A 14,358-nucleotide genomic window follows, 5' to 3' on the forward strand; every position below is an offset into this window, starting at 1 on the left:
GTGTCTTCAAGGACACGACTGCATAACTGACCTGTTTATCTGCCCGCTGAGAAAAAAAACAACCGCCGCGGGTACGTGGTTTGTTGAGTGCTGGGTTTATCGGCCCCTGAATAGCGATGTTGAGGCGGGTTCTCCTTGAAGTAAGTGGTTATTTTGTCACTGAACAACATACGGGAGGCCTGCCGCGTGTCTTCCGGATCAACCAGAAAAACGTATGAAATACGAACCTCGAGGTAGGGAGCGTCGAACCACAAACCTATCTTCAAAACCTGTGGTTACGTAGTAAGCACATAAAAGGTCATTAGGACCATTAGCCGGTGAAACACACAGCGATCCAAAAAGGAAATTGCATCAAACAAACTAAAAGGTAAAAGACAAATTCTAAAAATGTTATATTATCCCAAAAGATTAAAATGGTAAGTCATATTCTGTAATATAGACCAACATCTGTCAGATTACCTAGAATTTTATAAATCTCATTAGTTTTAACTTTAGACTTGTAACGTTACGATAAAAAAATTCTCGAGTAGAGAGAAGGTCAATGCAGTCCAATGAGAACTGAGGTTATATAGACCACCATCCTAACCAACTGAACTGTTTCAACTGCCGTGTACGTAGTCATGGTTACATGATACAGGTAACGGTAACATGGTGCAATTGTAGACCTATTGTTATTCTTTTAAAGAAATAAATTGTAATTTTAGCAAGTATTTTTCATGGAATGGTGTTTTTCGAAATGTAATTTTAGGAAGTCTCTAACATCACAAGTCGGTGTTTTCTCTTGCGATGGTAATAGAAGAGACAAAAGAGTGGTAATACTTTCCAGTATGAATTACATAGACACTTTATATGTAAAATAACAGCATCCTATGAATAGTTTGTGGTTCTAGGATTCGTCAGTGTGATATTCAAAAAATACGTCTGTGAAACAAATTCTGAACCGGAGACACGGTTCATTAAGTTAATAATAGATTTGTCTTACATCTGTAATCTAATTTACCAAAAATATCTGTGACGCCAATTCAGAAAATTGTTCTTAAATGTAATCATCTTTATTGGAGAAAACATACAAAGGCGTTGAATATTTAAGTATTGAATCATTAGCACCCGAAATATCTACTATATCACGTGGACAACTTAAGGCACCATTGAAAAGATTACGATAACCAATGTTTAGAATACAACATATTATAATTATTTGGCATCAATGTTGCAACGCCCCCTTTTGTTATTTGAAGATGATAAAAAGCCAAGTCTTTCGAACCTCCGTCGTAAAACTAGTTTATTCTGGTGCCACAGTTAATTACTTTGATAATTAAGAGCCAGCTAAAGGTCACGTGACTGCTCGTCAGGTTGTCTGATACAGTCCCTATACTGTAAAAGCATTTACTTTTCGCGAGGATAAATTTTAGTATTTTTTTATCTCGGGCACTTGATTTCGTGAATAGATGGAGCTCTACAGAATTATTCATACTAATTTTAGCTGTTTTCGGATTCGTAGATTAAGAGCATTCACGAAAAATCGGAAATGGAGATCTCAAGAAATTTGAAAATTTTACAGAAACCAACAAACAAGAATATGAAAGCCGTTCTTCTAAATCCACATCGACTGATACCTCTGGTTAATATCAAATAAACTCATACGGTGATCCAATTATATATATGATCTTGATCTGAACGTAGGCGTTAATCGAATTCTCCGTCAGGAGTCTTTATTAAGTAAACAGGTACTTGTGAACTCGATTGCAATAGCCTCCAAAAACAACGAACAATACACTAGCCTTATAAATAATAAAGCTAGTATGCTTTTTGTAATCTTTCATTGCTATTGAAGTTGAGTCCCCATGTACCTTTGATGAAGTGGGATCGCTATATTCGCGGATAAATAGTTGAATGATTAAATACCCGACGAACATTTTTACTTAAAATGAAACGATAACTTATGCTTGTATACACTGATACCAGATTAAAGTCATGCACGAAAAATTCTTGGATCTACAGGGAATACCACAAAACTTAAGCATCGTGATCTAACAATGCCGTTTGTCCCTAATGAAGAAAGTTGTGTCGTTTATTTTACATAATACTGAATACATATCTTTGCATGGAGCGTAACAGCTCAAAATAAGACAAGTTTAAATGGAACAAATGAAAGTGTTAATATTTTCGATGTAGTAATACATCCAGTAAGAATACATTCTGTTCTGCTGCACTTTATAACACACGTATAATCAATATTATGGCTTCACGGGTATCACTCCCAATATGTAAATTAGGTGTAACTTTGTAATCAAACCTGATGGCGTTAATGAGTGCAATAATACACACCAGACATAGTACTTAAAATTTTGAAAATAAGTAACGCTCTGAAAATCGATGTTAAAACTTCATTTAATGCAGCAAAGCAAGACGACCGAAACCAACCTCCGAGTAGACCCGATAAAGCTTACGTTAGAGCCACAATATACCTAAATGAAACAAATAAAAGAAGCGTGTTACGTGACCGGAAATGACGTCACACTCCTGGTATTTATTTCATGAATTCATCTCATCATTCATATTCTAATTCTTTTTTTTTTTTTAGAATTCCATATCTTTGTGTTCTTATAATATAATTATTGTTAATGAATAGTGAACGAAAAAAACCTCCTGTATGATATAAATTTAGTATGTACCATAGTGTATACTCTGTCCAAATTCCAAACAGAATGAATTGTTTGTATTGAAGTGACAAGTGGTTTTGTTGTTATTAAACTTACTTGGATAGACTAATGGCGGATATACAACAGTGCAGCTAAATATCTCCACTTTTCCCTGTAGAACATATCCTTGAGTTTTATCAGTGTCATTATGTTATGCCCCTTCTACCGCAATATGTTAACAACGTTGGATTTGGTTACAATTAAATGTAATTGATGACTTATTTTTATATTCTCCACGTGGTTTTCCAATACTCTCTCTCTCTCTCTCTCTATATATATATATATAGTGAAAATGTGATGAATTCTCCGTGCCAAGCAAAAAATATTAAAAAATTAGAAGACTGGAAATCACGATGAACTGTTAAACATAAGCGCTTTCATTTCTTCTTCAGATGTTTTACATAATGTAAATAGATACAATTGTGACATCATTAATAATGCAGTTCAATAGTGACGTCATATTTATATGGGAAATAATAGAATTACAATTGATAATTCTAGGTTAAACTATTTAGTTTGGGATTGAATGTTTTTTATGAAATACTTTTCCTTCTCTTTTCTAACAATATGACTGTCTGAAAAAACTTTATAAAATGGAAATATATTGTGATAACATCATTTTTTATAAGATATGTGTTTGTTTACATATACCCTATTGTCTGTATATAGCACTGGGGGTTACCTGTGATTATGTGCTCAGGTGTAGGACACCTGGCTGTCTTAGGCCATGCATGGGCACACATGACCTATAACCCCAGTGAGGGTATACATTGACCGTTGGTATCTCCTTCTGGAGAGCTGAAGAAGGAGAGGAGAGAAGCACATCTTGCTATGACACAAGCTTAAATCATGGTACGTTTATTGGTACAGATCCTCATTATTCTGTGACTTGGTAGTAACCAAGTAGCCACCACCAGGTACCCTTACATAAGGGAGTGGTGACTAGAGGTTCACCAATCACATCTGGTGGGGTACCTGGTTTTGGTAGCTACCAAATACCAAGTACCTACCAAGTCCCCTGTATGGTAACTTGTTGGTGTCACAGAACCAAGATGTCTGGTTGGTGTGACATTATTTTATCACCTGTCACGTTGTAATCTAAACTACAGCAATAAATGTAAATGTAATGAATTGTTTTCTTGTACTTTCGCAGACCATCACGGGCCCTTAAAAATATTTGTAACAAGGGAAAACGTTACAATATGAAATTTCTTCTTTCCACATATATCTAAGTGTTCACTTAATTTGATCTGGCGATACTGTGGTACATTTATATGTTGTTTATGTACGCGAACTCGAGCTTGGAAGGTATTACTAGTTTCTCCAATGTTAAATTACTTGCAGCCCGGGCATGTTTTCACGTATATAACATTTTTTGAATAACGTGACATATTACAAGTACACTGAACTCCTTCGTTCCAAAATAATATGATTTTCCTTCCATCATTTAGTCACATGTCACTTTGTATTCCTGTTGTTCTTCATACTTTCATTTGCACAAGATCCACTTTAAACTTTTTGGTTGTCTCTTGCTGTTAATAAATTTTGCATCGGCAAATATATATATTTTTTGTTCATCCTGTTTTAGTATTTCATTTAAATTAATTATTGTTCGACCTAAGTTTCTGTTCCTTGGATTATGTGTTGATACAAACGGAATTATTAGTGAATCATCATTTTCTTTTTCTCTTAGTTGTAACAATTCTGTTCTGTTTAGTTCCTTGGCTTTTTAAATTCCGTTTTCTATTATACCATGGTGGTAATGTTGTAATTTTAAAAATGTTTTGAGTTCATCGAGGCGTTCCTCTCTGATCTGTTATTCGCTGACGATGGTAACGATCCTTCGTGCTAAGTTATACGGGATTGCACGTTTTGTGTGTCCCGGATGGCAATATCCAAAATGTAAATATTGATGAGTATCCGTTGGCTTGTGGTAGATATCCGTAGTAATTTTGTTGTTTTGCTTCTTCACTAGTATGTCCAAAAATGGGATTTGGTTATCGTTGACTTCCTTCGCAAATTTTATATCTGGATCCAGGCCCCACTTGTATAAAACATCTCAACTTGAGATTTCCTCAAGTCGAGATTTTCCTCAGCTGATATCCCCTCAAAAACGGCTTGTATAAAATGTTCTCAAGGAACAGGAGGAATTCATCGGCTAGGATGTCCTGAAATTCATTGAGGAAATTTCATACAAGATATTTTCAAGGAGATATCAGCTGTGGAAAATCTCGACTTGAGGAAATCTCAAGTTGAGATGTTTTATACAAGTGGGGCCAGGGTGCTTATAAGTTCATCAAATTGTAGTAAACATTCACTTGTGTTTTTCCAAATGATAAAACAATCATCTAGAAATCGTTTCCAGTTTTCTGCTATATATGTTGCAAAAGCTTCGCCCCAACGCTCTTTAGTTATATCATAAAGGATCATTTCCAAGTAGCCAAGTGTAAGTTTAGCATACGAAGGGGCTACTTTAGTTCCCATCGCTGTTCCTTTGATTTGAATATAATGTTTGTTATTGAATGTAAAAGTACTATTCCTCAAAATTAAAGACATTGCTTCCAATATGAATTTTATATATACTCCCAGTTTCAAAAGCACAAAGGCGATGGGGCACGGATCCTCTGTATTTTCGGTGATGTGTTATTTGTAAATATTGTTTAATACCAAATTTCCAATTTCCCCAGTGTTTGATAAATATCTAATTATTTTTCCATGAATTTATGACAGCTACAGAAGTATGATAAAAATACTTTTTGGTAAATTACCGAACAGGTTATCTTTTTTTTCAGTTGTTCCAGTATTTGGAATCCTCCGAGAACGAAAATGGCTTGAGAATGCTGATAGAAAAGATCTTACCTTTCCGAATCCATTGTTCATCCAGAGTGATTCGTCATGTCTCCGTTGTGTAGCAAGCTGTGCTAAAGAAGATGACTGTGATGGCATCACGTTTTCAAAGTCGACCATGATTTGTAGAGGACACGCAATTAATGACGTCATGGATATCGACAATGGTGTGGCGTCACCAGACACAAAAATCTGGATCAATGGTAAGTTTGTTTACCTGATCTGAAATGCAGACGTAATTCCTTTACCCTGACATAAATAGAATCATCAACTCGTTTATTTCTTTTGATATTTTACAGTGTAATTATACCTGTTACGTTGTTTTGTTATAACCGCGCGTGTAATGAAACCTAGAGGAGCTGTGACCGGCTGATGGGTCCCGTTGTATGTTTCCCTTGTTCTCCTTTGGGAACGTTGCATTAGTTATTTGTTGTGACAAAAATTTAAATGGCGCCATATTGACGGTCGTCGTCAGTATAGCAGAAGACGCTCTTAATCAGTAATGAAAAAGTAGAGCACTTTCATATTTCCCCCTTGTTTCAACCTCTGTTGCAGCTGATTGTCGGCGTATCGGTTTTATATATATTGATTCACTGGATTGGTGTGTCAAAATTACGCCCATGGTAATTCCTACGACTAGAGGTGCCGCCAATAAATCATGTGAAGTTGAGCAGGCTAGGCTTGTCAACATTGACAGCAAAGAAAAACACAACGAACTCGGCAGCAGACTTCGTGAGTTTCATATTGCCAATTTTTTTCAGTAGTTGTTTTTTTTGTTGCCCTGTAAGAGGTGTAACTGTTATTCATGTCCTACATCCAGGACATTAGAATTTTAATTGCTGTCCCTGTCCTACGAAAAAGACTTCAGAATTATGACCGTTATCACTATCATACAGGTTGGAGACCGGACCTATCCCTATACTGCTGATACAGTAGGACGTCACACTTGTAAATACTCTTCATATCCCACATGAAGGACGTCGGAATTATCATTGTTATCCATGTCCTACTATTAGGACGCCAGAATTATGAATAATGTCCATGCTATCAGTAGGTCGCCAAAATTCAACTTGTCACACAAGATTGCATAGAAGACATATGAATAGCACAATTTCATACAAATCTAGATAAGAGTACAATTAATTAAAATGCATCAGACAGCTGCTCCGTCCTTCGACTTGGCACTGATCCTACCAGCCTAAATGTTAAACCTAGGAGGCGACTTTCGAGAATCCAAATTGACCGAAAGAAAATGTCAAAAGTCAGATTGGGAGGCGCACATAATTCACTTATTTTAGGTTTCATGTGTCTGATAATTTCAAAGATTGTCATGTACATATACTCATCTTGTCAGAAGACGTGCCGATGTTTTGACAAAATCAATTTCGAGACAACGAATGATTTTCCCATGCTTTACAATTGAAGGGACTGAAAAGCGCTTCGATTCAACCAAAATTTCGACTCAATGAAATTCGAGTCATCCGAACTAAAATACATAGAAGGAAAAATATTTGGACTTAAAAATTATTTTGACACAAACGGTATTCGACTCAAGCGATTTCGAACCAACGAGTTTCAGCTGTATTCGTAAGATATCACACGCACGCCAGTAAATTCAACCGACCAGATTTCAACGATCCATATATTTCTTCTGAGGAAGAATAATTGTCTTACATAATATGAAACATGAATTTTCTTTTAAGGGACCCGACTCTGCTGAAAAAAACAAGAACATATCAACATAATCATAATCCAAACTCAAATTCAATTAAACTATAACGGCTGCAAAACTTCCCCATAATTGTCCTGCTTTTTATGCATAATTGCAGACATTTGGTTTTCCTTGCCCACGATTCCGTGACTTGTCTCACATTAAACGTAATATGACCTTTCAGGGCCACGCTATTGTTCCTGACGTCATTTCCTGATGTATTGGGGTCAATCAGGGTCACATACAGCGGAAATGCGCAATTTGCCGACGGTATGACGTAGTTTTACCGCCCCAAATTAATTTCCATAACTGATCATATATAAATAATTTTAGTGATTAATATATGTTCATGTTCACAGTTTCCCTGCTTCCGTGGTGGATAAGTGGAAGGGTTGATGGAAATGGGTGGAAGTGGGATGATGGAACACCAATAAGTACGGACCCCGAACTTTGGAGCGCTCTCCCGGTTATTCCTTTTGTCAGTACTTGTTTGTGCTATACGAACAATCAGTTCTGGCCGTGTACATGCTTAGGTATCAATGGCGTTATCTGCGAAGAAGTCTAAAATGTGTAATAATATACATAAATCTGTAGAAGTTGAAGGTACAGGCCACCTCACTAACTTCAGTTAGAAGGAATTTTCCTTCAATCGAGCGGAAGAGTGTCGGCTAGAGATCGATGGGTTACTAGTATTTAATATATTGACGTATTAAACACTATTGTGACACTAAAACTTTTGCCTCTCATTCAAAATGTGTGGTCCGTGACAGATGTTGTGGTTGGTGTTTACATGGGTTACATACTATCCAGTGAGGACAAAATAATACTTAAGTTTCCAGAGACACCGATGCTATGCTGGCGTTTTGGTTGCTTGAGCACAAAAAAAAAGAGACGTTCTTCCACGCAGTTCCTTTTATTTTTTCTTATCAACTTGCTCTAATCACAAAACCGACTTCCGGTACAATATCCGGATTTGAGTAATAGCTATATAATCAATAAAGAAACTAATTCCGGAATGAAGTTATCTCCCCTTAAATCAAACTAGATATCTTACAGACCAGTACATACACTGTACTATATATATAACAGCTATATTTTACGAAACACAACAATGAGAGCAAATGTTACAGAGGTCTTATTTAATATCTATGCCTACGTTCGGGATCAAACGTCAGGCTCACTAGACTAATTTAAGAAATATATCTAAATATAGAATTAATTATAGTTGATCAATATCTAAGTGATTGCTATATGTCTCGGTTGATACTTATTCTGTTTTCTGTCAGGTAGTTCCTATTGTTCATGACGCCAACGGTAGACCAGTAGCTTCTTCATGAGAGTTCTGATGTGATTTTGTACGGTATAATACTTAAAACTGTATTATGATTTATAATGTCGTTTTTGCACTGACAATGGAGACTAACCAAGAGAACCACGGGCATTTAAAATTGTCATTTGGAATTCAAAGGAATTAAGAAAACACTAAGGCCAATTTGTGGAATGATCTATCAATGTTTAACTCATATATTTTTTGGGCGCGATGCTCTCTTTTTGTTAGCGTTTTAAATCAACATAAATGCCTATAACGACAGTTCGCGGACGTAGAAATTAATGGATAAAAAGCAATAAACCAAAAATTAATCTCCCTATATTACCCCTGAAGTAAACTTTCAGGAACATCTTGGTGTTATTTCCAAAAATGCTATTTGGAAACAGCACGAAGAGAATATTATTTATAAATCTGCATATCGCATAAACATTCATAGAAAACTGAAATGCAATGTAGCGGAATTCTCCAACAGGTGAATTTGTCATTTGTGCATCCCTTGTCGGAGTACGCAGATGTCACAATTAATATTATAGACGGTAGCCAACTTGAGACAATACGAATAATATGTCGTTCCACTAATTTCATTGGCCATGATTTTCTATACCAGGATTAGGGTCATCATTAAATAGACGACGTATACATGAAATTATCTAGCTTTACCAAATCTTTCATGAATTGACACCTGGCTATTGAACAGATATACTACTTAATGGAGTAAATGAGAGACACAATATACGTTAGTCCTCCAAAGCTTAGGTAACATTTGTAAGCAGTTCCGAACTAAACTTCTTTCATTATAGAGCGCAACGTACCTTGTACCCAATGTCAAGTGTACACGTTCACTGTGATGTAGACACAGCAAAACACTGAGAGATGAGACAAGCTCTATGTTTACCGATAAATGTCAGTAATGTATTGCAGCATATTGTGATTACAATCTTATTGCTCTGTGCATGTCAAACAGATATATAAATAACACTATTTAAACATCATCAGTTAGGACAAATATTTCTTTCTTTAAAACACGTAGATTCATCTTTAAGTGGATTTATTTGTTACCTGTTCGACGGAACAAGTAAAAGAAAAAGGGCAATGTTACCCCCTGCTCAAACCCCCTTTCTTCCACACCCATCACCAGCCTATAATTGATAATATTCATTTCAGTCTCATTGCTTTTGTAATAAATATACATTAATGGAGTCATGTTGCCTACAGACAACATGCTGTGGTATAGTAGTTATAGTGTAATAGAAAAGACATTAATATAAGTATGCAAATATTTTTTTAAATTATATCTAATTAGTTGACTTTCATGTATATGCTTAATTGATTAAATTTAATTAATTTATATATATTGTTAAAAACAAATAATTATTTAACAGTAATAGATACACGGAGACCTTTGAAAGAGTGGAAAGACGTTTTGCTCAAGAAGGAAAATAATTCTGAACATATTCGATGCCTCTCAACACTTAAAACTTGGTAAATCCAAATAAGTAATGCCACGTGCTGATTGTGTCCTTAGGTATCTTAGGGTGTACGAATGAACACCCATCCCATCTAGAATGTCATGCCGCACAAAGAAATGTAACATCATTGTTGGGATTATCGCACTTATGTAACCTCCAAAGGCTGTCGACAAATCAAATCTCGAACACGATCTACATCTTTGTTTTGTTTTTAAGATTATTATTATTATCATTATGGCATACTTAACAGACCGTCAACACATAAAAGGTCATTATGGCCATCAACCGATAAAACATACAGTGATCCAAAAGGAAATAGCATTAAACAAACCAAAACGTAAAAGACAAATGTTAAAAATCTTTAATGGGTATGTTAACACAAAATATTAAAATGGTACGTCATAGTGTATTATATAGACCACCATCTTTCAGGTAATGTAGTATTTTACAAATCTCAACAGTTTCAAAACGAGGTTTTATACATGTAATGTTACGATAAAACCTTCTCGAGTAGACAAGGTCGAAGCAGTCCAATAAAAAATGTATAACGGTGAATGGCTCATCACATCCTATGCACCTTGGATTATCTACGCCTTTCAGTATATATGAATGTATAAGGTATGTATGACCCGTCCGAAGACAGGCAATGACAACTTCATCTCAGTGGTAATCTCAAAAGCCTGGAGACCATTCACCGATAACAGGTTTAACGGAGTGCAATTTGTTATTGGTTTATGTATTCCATTCCTCCTGCCACTGAACTTTTAAAGTTTGTTTAATAAGTGTTTTATAATAGGTAAAAGGAAGTTTAAAAACAACAGGTGGTAGCGATAAAGCTTCCTATACGCACAGGAACCCAGCAAAAACAATACGAAAGTTAACGGCAAGTTTATGATATAGTACCATTGTATCACGAATGAAAATATTTTCGATATTTCTATTGCTAAGACTTTGTAGAATAGAAAGAGAGTCTGAATGGATAACAGCTCTAATTACTTTGTTTCTTTGAAAATAGTCAAGGGCGAGGCGCACGTCCGCAGAGAATATTGAGGCGTTGTTCGGTAGCTTGCATCCATAGGTTTCATCTGGTGTAACCATGGCTGCAGCAACCTTATCTTTATCTTTTGAAACATCAGTATATCAAAGTTTTATATTCTAACTGCAATTTCGAGAAGGATGAACGAAAGGTGTAACTGTCTGTGTCTGATTTAACCATTTCATCAAGTGAATAGTGAACTTCGGGTGAATTCATGAGCCAGAGTGGAATTTCTATCTTATCTATTTTTATTTCGACCTGATCCACAGTCTGCCAGTGAATCCCTTGTATCTAACGGCATGTATGACAATAGTGGGATGCTGTTGTAACTATAGAAGTATTTACATGAAGGCTACTTCCTCCTCTGCTTCGGAACATGGTATGTCCAGAGTAACTACATACCATACGGTTATACATATATCTATATAGGTATACATAGCATGTTAAAGCCTGAGCTCAAACCTCAAGTATATCGCAGGTGGCAGAAACAATCATTCTAATTCCTTCGATAACAATCGGCTATCTAAAAAAAAAAAAAAACCAAATTAACCAGCTCGGTCGGTAGGGTCTAGTAAGTGTAGTTTAGCACAGATAACACAATCGAAAAAAAAAATATTAAAATTTCTGGTTGACGATATATCAGTTCGGCGGCAAGATCTTCCAAATCACTAGTCACATATGCTGATAATGACGATGAAGGAGACTACATTACTTTCTACATCAACCACTTATCTCGATCAACGAGCAACCAAGAACAGCTTTCCACGGAGCTGTATGATAAGCGTGATTATTGCAATTCACCTACAGCAAATTGTTGATTTCTGAATAGCAAAATACCTGCTTTACCAAATTATGTTCTTTACATGTTTATGTTGATTTGGTATTCGAAGGCTTTTTTCTGATGTCAAAGTTTTCGTGTACGATATCGACAAAATATGGGATTTCGAGACATGTGGGTAGATGAAGATTCTGACAATTTTGACTATTTCTTTAAGTAATATGACGTCAGACGTGTTTGATGCTAGTAGTATATTGAGTGGTTCCGTTATTTGTTATCCTGTTTTCAATGAGGGATATAACGGTACTTACTTCAACTGACCAAAGCTTACATGGCTGGTGTCGTTGATGCAGCAGATGACGCTTACTCCTCCGGAACAACTGTTTTTTCCTTTGAACAATAGATGTCGATAATTTCTTTGTTGGTTTTGTATCTTTTTAAAAATTATTTTGTATGCTATCATATACTTTTGGCAATGTCATACTTTGGATCACCATTTATCTCTAGATGAAACGCCCAGTCCATCATGGAACCCAACCGACGAATTCATCATTCATTCACTCTTTGGCTGTCACCTCGTCCTCAGGCAGATCATCATAATCGTCCTTTATCCGGCTGTGTACTTTAATTACAGCCAAGATGAGTCAGCTTTGGATTTAAAATTATCACGACCAAAAGAAGATTCAAATATCTAAGTCATTTTGCATGAACAAATTTGCAAATAAAAATTCAAATCGTTGTGCAGCTTCTTCTTAATTCACATCTTATTACACCAAAAACGAAAGATACCTGTAATGTCATGGGCTCATAAAGAGGAACGAGATTCTGACTATGAAACAATAAGAAATATGAAATATAAAAAAACCCATCAAAAACCTTTCAATAGCTGTAGACAGGTTTTTGCAGAATTCGCCATGGAATATGCCCCATTAATTCATGACGTAATCTACCAAGCTGCATGATAAACTGTTTCGTCCTTCTAGGGCACTTCAGTTGGTGCTAGTATTTACAATTCTTTTATTAAGGAGGAGTTAGGAAAAGGCTTCAGTAGACATGTGTAGGTGCAATTACCTCATAATTCGATACACACATGGTAACGTATCAGGTTTCACTGTCACGTGTACAAGAATAGAAATTTAGCTTCCATAGTCAAATATTATGGAAAAGACTACTAACTATATGCATTTCATATAACACCAAACTAAATCTACACGCTAATATCTTGCACGACTTTTAAACAACATTTTTCAAGAGAAATATTAACACGGCCAGGTATATTCATATTCTAAGCGGTACTTTGTAAATAATAGAAAATCGTCACGCATCAGAGTCCCTTTCGTCGTTAAATTAAGCCTATTGTATCGCCACACAGTTACGGAGATATCCTTAATTAGCGAATACTCCATTTATGTCAGACACATTTGAATTATGCATTTACTACGATGATTATCTGCAGGTTATATTTAATGTTTGTTTTCCTGGGGAATACATGTAAACAGGATGTACTGAAGCGAAAAACTCGCCGGAGATCTAGCACAGGTGTTAGAACAACGCGGCAGGTCATCGATTTATAGTCCTATTCTAATTTGTGTTTTGAAATTTTATTACAAACTGTTACTTTTTGATAACACTTCGAGGTCAGCGTCTACATACTTCATATCTATGTATTATACAATGACAAGAGTGCGCAGCATGTTTTCAATTCAATAGAAGTAGAGTATCTCCAAATTACTAATCACACTGCACCATACAATTGTTTCGCCCTTCCACAAATCGTCAATGACTCTAAAAGCTTAAATTGTTGCAATTTAGGAATTAGATGAGGTAATTCAACCTGGTCGAAATGGATGTCAAAATCCGAATGAGGTAAATTTCATCATATTGAGCATAAAAGGAACAATTTTCATTTTCCAGTCTTCATCATTCGGTGAACTACTCGATACACTGTTATTAGACAACAAATTACATCAATCAATAAAAAAAGAGTCTAAAATTTATATTCTTGCGGGGAAAATTGTGGCGAAAACAACATATTTGATGACGCGTTTACCATTTTAGTCAGTACATATATCCATGTAATATTTCTGCGAATACATCAATAATATATGCTATTGTAACGTCAACAGTAATAAATGAAAATATGATTACTTGGGGTCATCATAGATAATTCCTTGACATGGTCAGATCACATTTCGTCAATATTGGGCAAAATAAGGCAAAATAAGGCTTGTTGCGTCGTATTAGTCCATATTTACCCATGGAAGGAAAACTGATTTTTTCAGGCATGTATTTTCCCACATTTTGTGTATTGTAGCAGTGTGTGGTCAGGTTGTTCAGGAAATTTAATAGGCAAGTTTTTGAAAACTCAGAAACTAGCTGCCAGAATGATTCTCGATGTACCATTTCATACCCCTTCCCAAGACATGTTTTAAGTTTTACGGTGGATGCCTATTGTTAGATACTTTAAGTTCATGATTTTTAAATG

Source organism: Ylistrum balloti, unplaced genomic scaffold (assembly GCF_031769215.1).
Source record: "Ylistrum balloti isolate Yb309-2 unplaced genomic scaffold, AGI_CSIRO_Ybal_v1 Utg369980, whole genome shotgun sequence".
Taxonomy (NCBI): domain Eukaryota; kingdom Metazoa; phylum Mollusca; class Bivalvia; order Pectinida; family Pectinidae; genus Ylistrum; species Ylistrum balloti.